This window comes from Gorilla gorilla, chromosome 4, assembly GCF_029281585.2.
Source record: "Gorilla gorilla gorilla isolate KB3781 chromosome 4, NHGRI_mGorGor1-v2.1_pri, whole genome shotgun sequence".
NCBI classification, from domain to species: Eukaryota; Metazoa; Chordata; class Mammalia; order Primates; family Hominidae; genus Gorilla; species Gorilla gorilla.
In genome coordinates, this window is record NC_073228.2 from 12,654,149 (window position 1) to 12,669,885 (window position 15,737).

Below are 15,737 nucleotides of genomic sequence, written 5' to 3' on the forward strand. Positions count from 1 at the left end.
TGGACTGCCAGCAATGCCGTTCTGGTCCTGGGAGGTCCCTCTGGTGGCTTGGGATCAGGGTCAGCACCAACAGCGGCTCCATGCAGGAGTGAATTCCAGTCGCTCCCTCCAGGAGACACACCAGCAGTGGTCAGGAAGCAAGTCCACCACAGCCTTCTGGAAAGGTCTCTAGTCTCAGGAGACACCAGCCACTCAAGCCTCCCGCATGCCACCAAAGAAGATAAGCTGGCCCAGACAGGACCAGCAGCCCAGACAAGACCAGCAGCCCGGACAGGACCAGCAGCCTGGACAAGAACAGCAGCCCAGACAAGAACAGCTGGCCCAGCAGCCCATACAAGACCAGCAGCCCGGACAAGACCAGCAGCCTGGACAAGAACAGCAGCCCGGACAAGATCAGCAGCCTAGAAAAGAACAGCTGGCCCAGCAGCCCATACAAGACCAGCAGCCCAGACAGAGCCCAGCAGCCCATACAAGACCAGCAGCCCAGACATAGCCCAGCAGCCCAGACAGGACCAGCAGCCCAGACAAGACCAATCCGCCCAGGCTGCTCTTGGAAGGGGTTCTCTCAGGATTCTCAGGCTGAAAGTAGGCCGAGCCCTGGGTCATCACCACTCCAGCAGCCCAAGTGGGACCTCCTGGGACAGGGCTTCATCTCCGCACTTGCAGGAGCCCCCGTTCTGCCTCTTTCCTTTCTCTGCATCTCCTACCTTCCTCGCCTCTTCCTTTCTGCTGTGGATCACTGAGCCCCTGGGTCCCCTACTTCTTGGTGATACAGCACGACTTTTCTTCCTTCCTGGCTCCAATATGTCAAAACTTTGTAACAGGAAAGAAAAGCAGGAAAAACCATCTGGGAAGTAGGTCACCTAAAAAACAACCACCTGACTATAATGAAATCCACTTTTCCAGTGGGCTGCCTCCGGGAAAGCCACATCCGGTGCTGGCTTCCTTTCCCTCCGCCCACCCTCATGTCTTCCCTCCTTCCACAGTCAAATTTCTTTTTTTTTTTTATTATACTTTAAGTTTTTGGGTACATGTGCACAACGTGCAGGTTAGTTACATATGTATACATGTGCCATGTTGGTGTGCTGCACCCAGTAACTCGTCATTTAACATTAGGTATATCTCCAAATGCTATCCCTCCCCCCGTCCCTTTTTTTTTTTTTTTTTTTTTTTTTGAGATGGAGTCTCGCTCTGTCACCCAGGCTGGAGTGCAGTGGCGCTATCTCGGCTCACTGCAAACTCTGCCTCCCGGGTTCACACCATTCTCCTGCCTCAGCCTCCCAAGTAGCCGGGACTACAGGCACCCGCCACCACACTCAGCTAATTTTTTTGTATTTTTAGTAGAGACAGGGTTTCACCGTGTTAGCCAGGATGGTCTAGATCTCCTGACCTCGTGATCCACCTGCCTCAGCCTCCCAGTGTGCTGGGATTACAGGCATGAGCCACCGCACCTGGCCCCACAGTCAAATTTCAACATCCAACTCTTAGTATGAAATTTGGCAGTAAGACCTCTCATTAGGCAAATCATGAAACCCTCACCACTATGGTATGGCTCAGACCGTTGCTCAACTGCGTTGCTGAGAGGGGAAGCCATATGGTGTCGGGGGTGGTGGCTATGAAGATAAAGTGGGGAGATTTGCTGCTGTTTGTATTTCCCAGACCTCCCCAGCTCCTCTGCCCTCAGCAGTTTCATCTCCTGGGTTTTGGCTCAGCAGCATCCTCCGTGCTGGAGTTTTGGGTGAAGCACACAGACCTCCTTCTCCTCTTCCCTCCTTGCTGGACTTCTTGGCTGCTGGCTGAGCAAACACCACCTGGAGCATCCAGATCTTCAGGCCCAAAATGCTCCTGTTCCACTCATGACAGGAATCAGCCATCACCATGGCAAGGGCTCTGGCTGACACCTCACCAGTTGTAAGCTCTGTCTACTCAGCAACTTTTTCAGCAGCAGCCAGGCAGTTTAGGAGATGAGGCCTGAGTAACGAGGGGCTGGAGGTTTTTCCCAATCCACAGACAATTTTTTTAAAGGGGGTAAAGACATTTCTAGAAATGACAAAGTGGCAAGCTTAACTTCCATTCCTAGAAAAATAATCATGAAACCGACAACTCAAGATAGGGAAGTTAGCATGTTACTTGAGAATTGTCCTGCTCACATAAAGAACAAGATTTGCCAGCCGGATCGAATCTCTTTCCCTGCCAAGTGATGGCCCAGGTAGACAAGGTGGCACCCTTAGGTTCACTTTGGTCTCATCGAAGATTGCAACTTTTTTTTTTTTAAGATTGTGATTCTTACATAACAAGTGCCTAAAGTACCTACTATTTACCTGGAAAGCAGCTAGTTAATTAGTGGAAGCCAGAGTTTAGGGATTCCTTGCCAATTTGCAGACAATTTCAAGTCTGTGTTTGTCCCCTTTGAGTTTGAGACCACGTCCAGGGGAGAAACATCCCCTTCACTAGAAGGCCCTGCCACGGGCATCGGTGCTGCTGCCAGTGCCTGCTCAGGACTCAATTGCCAGCAGAACCCTCCAGGGTGGACCCAAACCACCAGCCTCTGCGTGGAAGCCAGATGTGCTCACCCTGAGCCCCACAGGTGAACCCTGGTGAAGCTGAACCCGTGGGGGCTTCACCAGCTCAAATCTGCGTCTTTGTTCTGAGGTCCGTGTGGGTCTGAGCCAAGGCCATTGGCCTGACTGCAGAATCAATAGCAACTTCCTTATGGCCATTCTGTTTGAAAAGAAACATCTAAAATTTGATGTATTGGGTCTGGTTTGGTGGAAAGAGTGCAGACTTTGGAATACAAATGAACTGGATCTGCAATTTCAGCCGGGCCATATGCTGACTGTGTGGCCTTGAGAAAGTGGCAATTGGAGCCTGCACCTCTTTGTCTGAATGAGGGGGGTGGCCGTGGGGGAGATGGGAGGAGTGTTCCATGAGGGAGCATATGGGAAATGCCAGCTCCTTGTCGGTCTTCATGGAGGGTCAGCTCCTTTCTTTGAAGGATGTGTATGTGCACATGTCTGTGTGCATCTGTGTGTGTGCGTGCACGTGCACATTTGCGGGTGAGTGTGCATATCTTGTGTGCAGGCATATGTGCACCTGTGTGTGTTTAGCCTGGGTAATCAGGCAGTTGGAAGCTAGGGCTGCCAAATAAAAATACAGGGTGACTGGTTAAATGTGAATATCAGATAAGCAATGAAAAATTAATATAAGTACTTCCCAAATATTGCATGGTATGAACTTATACTAAAACAATGAAAACATTATCTGTTATCTGAAATTTCTAATTTAACTGCATATCAAGGGGTTTTATTTCCTAAATGTGGAAACTGTCACTGGAATGAGGTTTGCTATTTCGGCTGTAAGATTAGGCCCACAAAAGCAGATGTGCAGGGGTCTGGGGCCGTGGTGGCCTTGTGGGGAGGGGCTCTGGGAGGAAGGACACAGGCTGTGTGGCCCAGGCTCCTCATGGGGCCCAGGCTCCTCATTTTGCTCAAGACCTCCCTTCCCTTTCTCACGTTTGGAGCTCCTTCCATTGCATTGAGCAGAGCTACGAGCTGCCCACATCCTGAGCAACAGTCCCTGGTTGGGAGCAGAGGTGGTAGCCATAGCCCCTGCCCAAGCGGTGCTGCCCACAACTCAGGTGGGCCCTGAGTCTGTACTGAGCTGGACAGCACCGACCACAGCCTGCTGGCCTGGCCCCATCTACTTGCTGGCCTGGGCTTGGGGTGGTGTTCTCTGGAAACTTCTCTGTTTGTTTCATGGGTGACGTTCGATCTTCCCGAAACAGGATCCTGCAGAGTTCGGAGCAACTGCCAGACAGTCACAAAGCCACTGCATAGCCTCGTCCTCAGCCCCAGCCCCTCCACCCTCCACCATCACCAGCCACCCCTTCTCTTCTTCCGCGCAGGCTCTCCCGCCCTCTCCAATTTTTACTTGGCAAATTATACCCTGGTGCTCCCAGCCTGCTCAGTGGGTGCTGTCAAGCCTTGGCAGATTCCAGTGCCAGCAGCAGGGGGCACAGACACTTGCAAAGGGGAACTAATAGGAAATGAAATAGCTTTCCTCCCCCAAAGACCCCTCCCAGAGCTGCTGGCGGACCCACCCCTTGCGGAGTGAATTGTTTCCAATCCAATCTCGTGTTTATTGAAGTTTCCTCCAGGGTTAGCTCGGGAGGCCTCTCCCCAGCCCCTTCCGCGTGGCCTTATTTACCAGAATCCCCTCGGCGCGCCATTTAAGCGTCTCCATTAACATTTCCTGCATCTTGCTCAATGCAAGCAAGGCCCTCAGAGACCCCCAGGGTGGCGGCATGGCGGCAGCCCGCAGAAACGCCAGGCTTATTTTAATTGGTTTGAAACTGTTGCTGTCGACCACAGGGTCCCTTTCCTTGAGTAATGACCTGGAATTTGATCATGTGGCTTTTATGAGCTTGTAACACTGAAAGTGTAACCGTGTGAGATCAAAGCAAGGACCAGGGTGCACATCTGTCTGGCCGCAGTGGCCAGCAAGTATGAAGGCGCGGCCTGGGAGACACCGCTCTTCCCCTACCCCTGCGGGTCCCATCTGTCGGGGGATGGGAGAGGTGGCTCTTTTCACGTCCCCTCTGACTTCCTTGTCGGGCTGCAGATGGTGGCGTGAGAAGAGGGAAAAGCCGCCTCTGCATCCAGCACTTTCTGGCCTCCTTCTCGGTATGGCGAATGCTTTGCTCAGAAGACCAGGGTCTGGGTCCCCAGAGAGAAGGATGCAGGGGAGCCTAGCTCCTGGAGACATGGACGGTCTAGAGTCTGGAGGCCGTCACTAGGGATGAAATGGCTTTTACTTCCTCTTGGGAAGTGGCTCCCTCCGGAATCACTCCGTCATGTACGTCATCCATTTACTTGGTCGTCAGGCCACCAGCCGATGAGATCCTATAGAGCCACTAATCATAGAAAACACTGTGCTTTGACACCAGCTTTGTGTCACGCATGTATAATCAGGGTCTCTCACTCCTGCAGCGGGCCATCAATCTAACCATGCTCGTCTCAAAAAATTTTTGGAGAATTTTTATAATTAAGGTAAAAGATAAATATCTATCCTCCTCTACCTGCAATTAACAATAACTAACACTGTTCTCTTGCATTAGTCTTAAAAAAAAAAAAAAAAAGGAAGCATCACAGACAAAGTCCAAGTCCCCTCCAGCACACCCAGCCCCGTTCCCCTCCCCTACACCCAGAGGCCGCTCTGAGCATCGATTTGGCATCTATTATTTCTGTCCCTTGAGAAAAACATTTATACACACATATAAGCATGGACCAGAGCTCACACTGTTTTATGTCTTCTTCAAATGCACATGCATGGCCTCTTCCTGCAGCTCGCCTCTTTGACTGAACATGGTTTCTGCAGCTCCGGTGTGTTTCTGATACGTTCCTTTTATCTACTGTGGAGAATCTGACTTAGAAACCTGCCCCATTTTCTTTGTCCACTCTTTCATTCATGAAACTCCCAGTGGTTTGCAAAGTGCAGCTATTTCAGAGAATGCCGAGTGAGAGTCTTGGTGGCTGTCTCCTGTCTCAGGCGTGGACCTGGCTGTGAGTGGCTGATCTTGTCCGGGTCCTGCGAGGCCATCTGCACCTGCCTGTCCCACCAGCTCCGTATGCGATCTCAGTCTCCTCCCAGCATCACTGATGCTGAGGCTGATCGTTCTCACTGTGCCCACGAGAGAGCCCAGCTCTGGTGTGTTGTGTTTGTTGGAGCTGCCTGACTGCCATGCCTCTCTCCTCTGCTTTGCAGCAGGTTTGGGGGTCCTGCACACTCCCAGGGAGCCGCGGTTACCCCAGCTCCTACTTTGTCACTCGGGAAAGCAGCCTGCACCTCAGAAAGATTTAGAGCAAAACATAAAGCCCTTTTAGTAAAAAAACAACAAGAGTGACCCATTCAGAAACTCTTGGGCTTTCTTGTTAGACCCCATTGTAGCCCCCTCCATGAATGATCATGAGCCTGTGACTGAAACGCCATGTGGGGGCTGTGACCACTCGCTGCCCTCTGAGGCCACCTGGCTCCCTGAGCCCCCAGGCCGGTTTGCAGGACCCTCCCAGCAGTTGCGGGCAAGAGCCGGACACGCAAGTGAGGATGAACAGCCTCCCTCTTTTCAGAGGCTGAAGGTATTTGGTGCAGCCCCACAGTAGCTCCTGGAGGTGGGAGGACAAGCAGGGGAGCCTCTTGTCTTGTGGGGGTTGTGGTGGGCTCAAGACCTGGGCTCTGAAACTTGGGAGCAAGTGGCCCCCACCCCAGGCAGAGATGCTGCTGCCCCAGGAGCCTTGCTGGGAGGTTGGGGCTGAAGCCACAGCCCCCAAGGATCTGGGGGTGGGAAGGGGAGGCTCTGAGCAAGGGGTACCCATGATGGAGCACAGGCCTGGCCTGGCCTCACTTTATCTCCAGGAAGAAAAGATGAGGTCCCGCCCTGCCCATCTCTCCCTTGCTCCCCTGAGTGTGTTACTGGACTGTCGTCAGGATTGTAGGGGTTCTGTGGCTGCTCCCCTACACTGACCAGAGCCCTGGATGGTTGGGCCTGGGACCTGCAGGGGGGTCTGGGGTGAGACCTCAGGGTGGAAACAGGTAAACAGGCCCAGCGCAGCTTGACTAAATGAATGAGTACATGAATGAGTGAGTGAAGAAGTGAGGCATGGACCCAGGCTGCTATATTCACTGTGCTTCACTGGGAGGTGAGGCATGGACCCAGGCCACTATATTCACTGTGCTTCACTGGGAGGTCCGTGCTCTGGACGTTTGTGAGGACATCCGTCCCATCTTTGGCACTTCACTAAGAAAGCCCCTGGAGCCAGGTCGAGCCTCCCCCAGCCCTGCCTGCCCTACCCCTTTGATAATTCCCACCCCAGTGGGGTATGCAAGAGCCTGGAAGGTGCCAGAAGCAAGGGGGGCAGCTATTAAAGAGTTCACATTACAGATGGGGAAACTGAGTCTGCAGCTGGCTGAACTTAGTGAGAGCGAGAGCAATGTAGAGGTGCCGCGCTGAGCTCTCGAGCCAGATGCCCTGGGTTTGGGTCCCAGCTCTGCCAGCATGCAGTCTGTATGCCTTGGAGTAGACTCTCCCAGCATCCTACATCTCAGCTTCCTCCTAGGGTCACTGGAAGGGTTAATGAGTTATACTGCAGAAAGGGCTTCCCTCGGTCCCATTGTGGCCCTGCAGCCCTGTCTAAGCTGCCTGTCCTTTCTCTCCCACTCCCGCCAGCTCTCTCCCCGTCGAGGAGATTACAGCAGCTGCAGAGAGCTGCCCCTCCATCCTCACATGTGCTCAGGCCAAGGAAGACCCGCAGGCAGCAGCAGCACAGTTTATTAAGCCAATAAAATCTTAAGTGCATGAGCTCCAGAGACCCCTGAGGTCTTTTTATGTGCATGAAGGAGCTGGAGGGTTTCCTGGGCCTGAGTCTTTCTTACTGCTTGGAACACGTGGGTGTACAGCAGTCTGCCCTCTCCCCTGTGTCCCCTTCCCAGGAAGGCACCTGTCACCTGACAGCCAGCCCCGCCACCTGCCCCCACCTTGGGGACCCTGGTCTGGTCTGGCCTAGTATCCTCACTCGGACGTTCCGAGAGCACAGGACAGAGCCCGGCAGACTCATGCTCCTGCCCTCGCGGTGCATCTGGTGGCCTGCCTCCTGCCTACCACACCTCATCCCATCAAAAGTGCTCAGACCACAGCCCCTTCCTCATCTCTGCTGCACCCTAGAAAGGTGGGTCAGGCCATGGCTTGCTGCCACTGGCTCTCTGTCTTGTTGAGAATCTCCCTTTGCCCTCTTTTTTTTTTTTTTTAATCTGCTGTTTTCCTTGTCTCTCCCCTGCCTGCTCCCCTTTTCTTCCCAGCAATCTTCTTTGTCTCCTGAAACTTCTCCTGGTGTGCCTAATTCCTGGAGGCTGCAGAGGCTTTGGAGATGCAGCCCCACCTCGCTGTGCACACACAACCCTGAGAATCGATTCAGAAAACGATTAGTTACAGTACGGTAGCGCTGCTAACTGTGGCATTTTGCTTTGCAGTTATTGATACATCATCAGAATTGAGAAATGATAGTCAGGAAGGGGGAGGAGAAGGGAGAGGGCAGATGCCTGTCCTGAAATGTCAGATGGGGAGGGATTTTCAGGCCCGAGCTGAAGCTGGCACCTGGGTTGTCCTCATCACAGCCGCGCCTGACCTTACATTCAGGAGGGCCGGTTTGTTCCAGGTTCGTGAGAATGCCGTCCTTGCCCCCAAGCAGACATGAGGCCTCGAGCTGCCTCCTTCCTGTTCCCCGTTTCTGCCATCATGGGGGCACTGCTTCCCACTTCACCAGCCAGAACTGCGTGCTGGGCAGAGCATGGGGAGGTGGGATGTCTGGTTCTGTTGATGGACAGAGTCAGCTCCAGGAGCCCAATCTGCGAGAGACCCCAGAGGGCCTGTCTCAGAGTTCTCCAGGTAAACAAAGTCAACAGGACCTAGGTAGGTAGGTAGGTAGATGATTGATTGATTGATTGATTGATTGACAGATAGGACAGACAGATTTTAAGGAATTAGGTCATGTTATTGCGAAGGCTGCCGAATCTGAACTCTGTAGGATGGGTGGACAGGCTGGAACCTCAGGCAGGAATTGGTGCTGCAGTCTGTTTTTTCTTTTTTTGGAGACGGAATCTCGCTCTTCTTACCCAGGCTGGAGTGCAATGGTGTGATCTTGGCTCACTGCAACCTCTGCCTCCCAGGTTCGAGTGATTCTCCTGCCTCAGCCTCCCGGGTAGCTGGAACTACAGGTGCCCACCAACATGCCTAGCTAATTTTTGTATTTTTAATAGAGATGGGGTTTTGCCATGTTGGCCAGGCTGGTGTTGAACTCCTGACCTCAGGTGATCTACCCGCCTCGGCCTCCCAAAGTGCTGGGATTACAGGCGTGAGCCACCACGCCCAGCTGGTGCTGCGGTCTTGAGGCAGAATGTTTTCCCCAGGGAACCTTAGTTTTTGCTGTTAAGGCCTTTTAACTGACCGGATGAAGCCTTTCGACTGACTGGATGAAGCCCACCCACATTAAGAAAGGCCATATCCTGTGCTGAAATCAATTCATTTTAGGCATTAGCCACACTTACCAAGTACCACCCCAGCAACACCTAGGTTCGTGCTGGACTGAATCCCAGGGGACGAGAGGCTGGCCAAGTGGTCGCATAACACTGACCATCGAATGCCCCGAGACCCCAAGAGCTGATGACCAGGGTTCAATGGATGGGCCTAGAGGGCAGTGAGCTCCTGGAAACAGCAGTGTTTCTGTGTGTTATGGAAAATGGGCTCCTAACTTGCATTAGATGTTTAATGCTGAGGCAGCGCTGGGGGGTGACTTGTCTGTGCCATCGGTGAGCAACAGAGCGGTGCTCCCTCCACAGAAAGGCCCGGGCAGAGGCTGGGGAATGGGGGAGGAGGGTGGAGGTCCTTCTCCTCTGAGCCTGCAGGAGCTCCACCTCCCCGACAGGACAGACCCTCAGCAGTGGGGAAATGGGCAGCCACTGCTGACTGTCCTAGAAGCAGGACGGGGCTGGGGGGCAGGTAGGAGAGAAAAGAGAGGGGTGGGAGGGGCCATGGGAGCCTTTACTGGGAGGAGTGCAGAAAAAAGTCTACAGGAACCTCGAGCTTGGTGACAGATTGCCCTGGGGACACAGACGAGGTCTCGCCCTGGCCTGGGCAGGCTAGCAGGGCTGAGGTTTGCACCAGTCATGGGGAGAGGACCCTGGGAAGGAAGTAAAACTGACTGTGAAGGGCCTGGACCCCCAGGCTCAAGAATCTGGACTTAACCCCAAGGCCTTGAGTGAAGCTTCAAGGGATTTTAAACAACTTTTTGTGCTTTAAAAATCTACTCTAGGGGCAGGTTGGGGAATGCATGCTATGGAGGCCATGCTGCGGGCAGGGAGTGCAAACAGGAGTTGGAACACCGCGTCCGGGGTAGCCGTGCATTCACACATTCATCCCTCATTCCTCATTCCCTGAGCACCTGCGGCTTGCCAGGCCCTGCTCCAGTATGGAGACCGCGCAGCAGCTCCACGTGTCCTCGGGAAACTTCCGTTTTAGGGCGTTGTGCACAAATGAAAACAATGATGGCGCTACTTTATGACTGTGGGGTATAAAGAACTACCTGAGACTGGGTAACTTATAAAGGAAAGAGCTTTCACTGACTCACCGTTCCTCATGTCTGGGGAACTTACAATCGTGGCGGAAGGCGAAGGGGAAGCGAGGTGCGTCTTACATGGTGGCGGGAGATGAGAGTGAGGGGGGAACTGCCAACCACTTTTAAACCATCAGCTCTCACGAGAACTTACTCACCATCACAAGAACAGCATGGGGGAAACTGCCCCCATGATCCCGTTACCTCCCACCAGGTCCCTCCCTCAACACGTGGGGATTACAATTCCAGATGAGACTTGGGTGGGGACACAGAGCCAAGCCATATTATGATGCGACAGGCCATGAGTACATGCGGCAGGTGATGGGGAGGGGGCTTCCCATACGATGGTTGGGGGCTTCTCCAAGGGGAGGCCTGAACATGCAGATGTCACCCAACACCTGGAGGAGGGGACAACATGTGCAAGGACCCTGAGGTCAAATCCAACCAGAAGGCCCCCGTGGGTGGGGCAGAGGGAGCAAGGAGCAGGTGTGAGAAGCAGCAGGAGGGGGCGGGGCACATGCAGGGGATGGGGCAGTGCCCACAGGGCCAGAGCCACGGGGTGGGAGAGGAAGGCTCAGGAGAGGCAGAGGGAGGAAGAGTCCAAAGTTTCAGCGGAGACCCCGATCATGTGACACCCCCTTCCTGCCCTGTCTGCCTTCCTCCTTCCTGTGCAAAATTATTCTCAGGTGCTTTGAGGAATACAAGCCACGTGAGGCTCTGTCTTAGTGGGCTGGGGCTGCTATAACAAGATGTCATACACTGGGAGGCTTAAACAACAAACATTTTTTTTTTTTTTTGAGACAGAGTCTTGCTCTGTTGTCCAGGCTGGAGTGCAGTGGTGTGATCTCGACTCGCTGCCATCTCTGCCTCCCAGGTTCAAGGAATTCTCTTGTCTCAGACTCCCTAGTAGCTAGGACTCACCACACTCAGCTAACTTTTGTATTTTTAGTAGAGATGGGGTTTCACCATGTTGGTCAGACTGGTCTCCAACTCCTGGCCTCAAGTGATCCCCCCGCCTCGGCTTCCCAAAGTGCTGGGATTACAGGCATGAGCCACCGCACCCGGTCCAACAAACATTTACCTCTTACAGTTGTGGAGACTGGGAAATCCAAGATCCAGGTGCCAGCAGATCTGGTGTATTGTCACTGGGGGTTGGGGGTGGGTGGGTGGAGAGAGAGGAGAGAGAGAGAGACAGACACTCTTATGAAGGCACTCATCGCATTCAGACAGCCCCACCCTCATGACCTTATGACCCCCCCAAAGGCCCCACCTTCAAATACCATCACATTTGGCCTTTGAGGGAACAGAAACACTCGGACCATGGCAGACTCAGTCCCTGCTCACAGCCAACACAGATCGGCAGAGTGAGCCGCTAAGAGGCAGAAGCCAGGTGCCCCTTTGATGTTGCCCCCACCCAGTGTCTAGCAGGGAGGCCTGGTGGCCAGAGGCCTTCACACTGTCAACCCCAGAGAAGCCTAAGACTAAGAAGGAGAATTCGCGGCTGCTCGTGGTGACACTGATGGGGTCTGATGAGAAAACAGCCTTACTTCCCATCGAGGGCCTAGCTAGGCTGCAAGTACAAACCACGAGGGCTGCTCAACCCACGCCGGCCGTTACAATTTCCTCTAGGATGCAGCCCAGCGCCCAGGAGCTGGGCCTGGTAATGGGGCTGGTGCTGAGGATTCATCCCCAAGGAGGCTCTGCTGGCATGAGAGAGACCTGGGGCCCGTCTTGGGGACAGGCGACTTGGCCATTCCCCCGTCAGTCCAAACTCCAGCCTGACCGCGTCACCTGCTGGCACTCTCCCCTCTGACCCCAGCTTCGGTTTTGATACCGTGAGTCTCACCTACAATATCCAGGGCTGCAGAGCTGGGAGCATCTTCTACCCGTGAGGCGGTGGACAGGGACACCTTCTTACAGCTTCTCCCAGCCTAACGCATTCCTGTTTGTATCGTTCAAAAGACATAGTGCCCGTGACACTCTGTCCTGTAATATTTTCAATCAAGAGTGCGGGAGAGCATGGGTCTGATGCACTCTAGATATTCAGACATTGAACACCGTTTTGTTCTCTTGTTTTCTTTTTGAAATGCAGCTTGAAGTCACAGCAGCCAGAGGAAATTCTGCCACCATTTTCCCAGGTCAGCGGCCCCTCCAGCTGGGAACCTGCTCCTGGAGTCATCCCTCTGCAAACAGGTAAGAACCAACCTCTCTACGCAATGCTTTCTGCTCCCCCCGAGCTGGTTCTCAGATGGGGGCTTCTCCCAGGCCTCGGGGTGGCCCACCGCCATGGGGAACGATGCGTGAGGGTGTCTGCAGGAGGAGCTTTGGTCTGCAGAGAGGAGGGTCCCCACCATGGGGTTCCCTAACTCCTCTGTGCTTTTCATCTGCCCTTCCCCAGTCCCCTCACTAAAATGCAAATCAGCGAGTATATAATAGATAATTAATAGACTGATCAGCAAGCAAGGGAGGTAAGTAGATAAATAATTTTAATTATCCTTGGGTTGCCCATAAATTCCCTCACTGCCTTTTTATTAAACTCTCTGTTTACAGGAGTCATTTATATTGCATGTCATTTCGCCTCCCCTGCCTCCTGGGTGGCTCCCACCGGGGCTGACCTAGGGTGGAACAGGACCGTGTGACCGCAAGATCTCCCAGTGGAGCTCGTCCCGGGCACAGGTGTCAAAAAGCTTTGCCCAAGTGGCCAGCTGGATGGCAACAGGGCGGACGCGCTGCTCACGCGAGGCCCTCCTTCTGCGCCCCGAGGTGGCCGCAGCCTATATTTAGGCCTGAGTCGGAAACCTTTATTATACTTGGCACCTGTGCTGTAGGTATGAGCTCATTCTTCTCCCCGGGGATGGCCTTAGCCTATTAATAGCCTTGGCTGAGTTTCCCTCCTTGCTCCGAGTGCCAAGAGAGAAAGTGGGTTAATAAATATCAAAGAAAACTCCCTCAGAGGGCCTGGGGCCAGACTCTCCAAGAGTCGTGGATGTCGGGCCCCAGACCAGGAGAGGGGTTTCCTTTTCCCCCAGCCTCTCATCTTCCTCCTGACAGAGGCCCAACGCCCAGGCTGGTGGGTCTGAGGATCAGGCATGGCAAAGCTCTCCCAGGTGCCCGTGGAGCTGGGGGTGGAGGAGGGCACCCAGCACGGGAGGCCTAGGAGGTTGGCTCAGGTGGGGCTGTTGGTATCTGGGCAGCCAAGAGAGGGAGGTAGGGAGGGCACCCTGGACCTTCTGGCACCTTCCTTCTTGCCTGCACCCTCTCACATCCTTCTGCTGACTCAGCAGCATGGAAGGGAAAGGGAGGAAGTGGCCTCGGGATGGCCCCTGAGGAAGACCCCACCCTCATCCTCTCCCAGGCCCGGAGGCTGTGGCAGGAATTGTTTAGCCTGAGTTGGAAACAGTAAGAGAAGGGAGCCCCAGGAACAAAGCAGGGAGGGGAGGGGCGCTCCTGAGGGCAGGTGTGCCAGGGTGGGCTGGCAGCAGGCTCCGTTGCACTGATTCCCTTGATCAGCCAAATTCCAAGAGAGTCACACGCGTGCGGGCCATGGCTGGCTTTCTGCATGGACGTGTGAGCCGCGCTGGCCTGGCGCGTTGTCAGCTAGCACTGCTGAGTGCCGTGGGCCGGGGAAATGTCTCACAGCCCCGTCTCATTTACTTTCCGCCGTTGCCGTGCATGGGTGCTCTTAGCAGGGCTCAGGGAGGTCACAGCCACCCAGCTGGGAACTGGCAGAGCTGAGGCTCAGGCTGGCGTTATCTGGCCGCAGCAGCCGCCGCCTGCAGGCCTCGGGTCAGGATGTTTTCTGCAGAGCATGGAGCCCTATCAGCTAGATTCCGTCTGTGCTTTCTGGCTTTCACCCGCTGGACATAAAGGCAGAGTGTAGATGCTGCTGCTTTTATGAAACTCGACCGTAGCTGAGCTCTAGCAGGGCAGCCAGTGACGGCAGAGTCTGGGCAGCCTCCATCCACTGGCTTGCACAACTGCTGCCCAGGGCCGTACGCTAGAGGCTACGGCAGGTCAGCCCTGGACGGTTAGCCGGGTTGTGCACTCTCTGCTGGTTGTTCTGCTTTCCTTGGAGGGAGGCTGGCTGCCCACAGTGGAGAGGGAATTCAGCCTGAGCAAACGGAAAGTCCTTTCTAAGTTTCATTCAATGCAGTTAAAGTCTGAAAAATGGCCCAGCGGAGGCTCCCTGCCCTTTCAGGAGTTTGTTCAGCTCAGAGCTGTGCAGCTGGTACAGCCCCCACCCCAGCCCACACAGGCTGTGTGGGAGGAAGACGCAGGGCCAAAGGAGAGGCAGAACGATCTGACCGTGACTTCCCCAAAGTCTTTCTCCCCTGTTCAGGGGCTCCCTGGAGGGGGCGGCCGAGCCCATTTCATGTCCGTCTGTCCAGAGGAGGCGGACAAGGGGCGGGGCTCTGCCCTGCCTTGGGAAATGGAGGTGGAAACACGTGGCTCTGAAACCAAACAGCAAGCCCCACTGGGACAGCTGTGCGTCGTCTTGATTTTTCTAATTATTTGGTGGACCTTTTTAGGGTTTCTTATCTGATTCTGTTCTGGGGAGTTGGGTGGGTGGAAAAGAAAAACATAATGATTGAAAGGCAGGATGAAACTGATCCCAGTAATAGCTATGACGGCAGGGCTTGGCCGGCCGCAGGGTTCCAAGCCCCCTGCCCCCACCTCTCCCTTTCCCCCCCACACAGGCAAGAACCCTTTACTGGCTCTGCTTCAACTGCCTGATCTTCAGGAACTGAGCCACCTGGGGCCACCATCGGAGGGGTTGATGATTGACTAAAAATAGCCAGAGCTGTGCTTCCTGCCCTGGCCAGGCGGCGGCCCACCCACCCTGCTGAAACAGCATCCTCTGAGAGCAGGGCCACAGCGGAGTCCACCCGGCCCTCTAAGCACAGGGCTCAGGATAGCGTCCGTGGAAAATGATGGAATGCCCCAGTGTGAGACACGGTGGGAGGGAGGGGCCAAGTGAAGGAGGTGAGGGATTTGGTTCTCCCACAGACACGAGCAGGTGTAAGCAAGACTCTGCCTCGAGAACACGGCACCCGTGTCACGGCCAGCTCTCCCTCATGTAACCCAACAGCCACCAGCACCTTCCAAGAATCTTAGAGTTGGAACCAAGAACAGAGGCCCCAGGTTTGACTTCCATCCTCTTTCATTCTAATCCCATCATCTTTTCTCCCCTGGGGTTAGGAGGGTCTGGGGACTTTCAGCAAAATCAATAATTTTCTTTTTCAATTAAAGTCAGGTCAGTATCTTTTTATTATTACACAAGCAATAGATGTTTTTGTGGAAAATACAGACAAGAAAAACGAAGAAGTAACAATCTGCCAGAAATAACCACAGTTCACACCTCAGTGCGTGTGTGATGTGTGTGATCTTCTAGCAATTTTTTTTAACACATAAGAGTATGAAAATCCTTCTGCAAAAGCAGGATCATGCTATATATTTATATATATACATATATATCAAAATATATACGTACATATATGCATATATTTACATTATATACAAATATATGTACATATATACCTATATATTTACGTGTGTATATATATACATATATATTTT

General features: G+C 53.7%; 1 protein-coding gene across 2 annotated transcripts in view; it reads left to right on the forward strand.

Annotated features, from left to right (window-relative positions):
- The window catches only part of LOC134758485 (histidine-rich glycoprotein-like), a 305,440-nt gene extending 293,098 nt beyond the window's left edge, over positions 1 to 12,342 (forward strand). For both annotated transcript variants that reach the window (XM_063706035.1, XM_063706036.1), the window contains exon 3: positions 12,253 to 12,342. The gene's annotated coding sequence lies outside the window, so the exon portion shown is untranslated. The remainder of the gene's footprint in view (positions 1 to 12,252) is intronic.
- Positions 12,343 to 15,737: the final 3,395 nt, after the last annotated feature.